Here is a 2,011-nt window from a genome sequence, read left to right as displayed (position 1 = left end):
GTCCAGGTTTGATGCATGAGACAAGTGCTCAGGGCTGGTACAATGGGATGACCCAGAGGGATGGGATGGGGAGGGAGTTGGGAGGGGAGTTCAGGATGGGGAACACATGTAAACCCATGGCTGATTCATGTCAATCTATGGCAAAAACCACTACAATATTGTAAAGTAATTAGCCTCCAACTAAAATAAATAAATTAATTTAAAAAAATGAAAATAAAAGCACAAACATTAAAGTGTTATAATGTAAAAATGACCCCAGTTTTTCTCACAGGAACAAGTTAGTAATTTATAATCCACCCTCTTCCTGAGAACAGTTTAGTGGTGGTCTAAGCCAAAGGAGGAACAACACTTCCAAAAAAAAAAAAAAAAGAAGCGGGTCCTAAACCTAAATGAATTGGCTAAGTGCAATCCTACTCCTTTAAGCTAAACAAGGGTTTACCACTTTGTCTCTTAGTTTCCACCTCTGTGAGGCAAAGATTCTCTCATGTTTATGAATGTATTCCAATGGAATAGCACATGGACTATTTCAAAGTACATGGTCAGTAAATATTAGTGGAATATGTGAAAGAGAGATGAGATAAAAGAAATATAACACCATTGAATAAAGTAACCATTTTTTGGAAGAAATTCAAGTCATGCCATAGACTTTTCAAAATTTTTCTTTATAAAACTTATAAGTTTAAGTTTTTATATTATAGAAGTATGTTGTATAAAATTTCCAGGGCATTTTTTTTCCTAATACAGGTATTGACAACTAACTATTCCATTTTACATAAACCTGTTTGAACACAATGTTATCTTAAATATTTATATTATTCCTTCATATAGATAAAAACTATTTTTTAGCTTCAGATACCATTTGCATTATATAATTTCATTTATTTTAATAGTAAATGATATTTGTATTTAATTACTAAGGAAACATATATACATATATATATATTTATGTAGGTATATATAAACTGAATCTCTGTGCTATACACCTGAAATTAATACTACATTGTGAATCAAATATACTTCAGTGAAAATATTTAGTATCATTATTGCTCTACTTACCTAATCTCAAACCAAATGTGAACCATTCTTATTTACTTTTTAAATGTTACAAAATGACTTCTATCTTAAAAATTGTTCCCAAATTAGTCCTTTAAAATATACTGACTCTTATATATAAAATATATATATTTTTCCAGTGAAAGTGAAAGTGAAGTCACTCAGTCCTGTCCAACTCTTTGCGACCCCATGGACTGTAGCCTACCAGGCTCCTCAGTCCGTGGGATTTTCCAGGCAAGAGTACTGGAGTGGGTTGCCATTTCCTTTTCCAGGGGATCTTCCCAACCCAGGGATTGAACCTGGGTCTCCTGCATTGCAGGCAGACGCTTTACCATCTGAGCCACCAGGGAAGCCATTTTTCCAGTGCTTGATTCTTTTCCCTTTCAACATCCATATTTGACATGTTGAAGACAGATTTCATCCTGAAACTGACTTGGCGTTATATGCAGTACTCCTCTATTTTTTTTGCTCTCCATCTCACGTTTTGATAATTATATCTCAGTGGTTTTTCCTTCAGAAACATATATTATTCATATGGATTCAGCTACCTTCTGCATGTTGATGATTTCAATACCAAACACAAAATATCTAAACCTGAAGTTTTTGTCTTGCTCTCCAACCTTCACCAAATGTCACTCTTATATTCCTGCTTCCAATATTTTCCATGAAAATTGCTAATGCTTATTGTTCCAAATCAATATTTCATCTTTGACTTATCCTTGTTTTTAAATCATGTGTCATATTCTATTGATAACCCCTAAATATTCTAGAAAGTATCTCCCCACTCGTATAATTCTTGAAAATTTTCTAATTCATGCTTTTGATTATTTATTTGGGTGTATTTTGGTAATCTCTTAACTGGTCTTCCTATGTCTTATAGCCTAAAGCTAACTGCTTTATGCTGTCACCACTACGATGTTTGTAATTTAAAAACTAATTTTGGGTACCATTTGGAGCG

The 2,011-nt window shown here is 33.3% G+C and overlaps 1 non-coding gene across 1 annotated transcript; it reads right to left on the bottom strand.

Annotated features, from left to right (window-relative positions):
* Positions 1–1,331: 1,331 nt before the first annotated feature.
* TRNAC-GCA (transfer RNA cysteine (anticodon GCA)) lies at positions 1,332–1,403 on the bottom strand. Its single transcript has one exon. It is a non-coding gene; the product is annotated as a tRNA-Cys (tRNA).
* Between the last annotated feature and the right edge of the window lie 608 nt (positions 1,404–2,011).

This window comes from Giraffa tippelskirchi, chromosome 2 (genome assembly GCF_054371585.1).
Source record: "Giraffa tippelskirchi isolate mGirTip1 chromosome 2, T2T-mGirTip1v1.2.pri, whole genome shotgun sequence".
Classification (NCBI taxonomy): Eukaryota; Metazoa; Chordata; class Mammalia; order Artiodactyla; family Giraffidae; genus Giraffa; species Giraffa tippelskirchi.
This window is presented reverse-complemented; position numbering and strand designations above follow the sequence as displayed.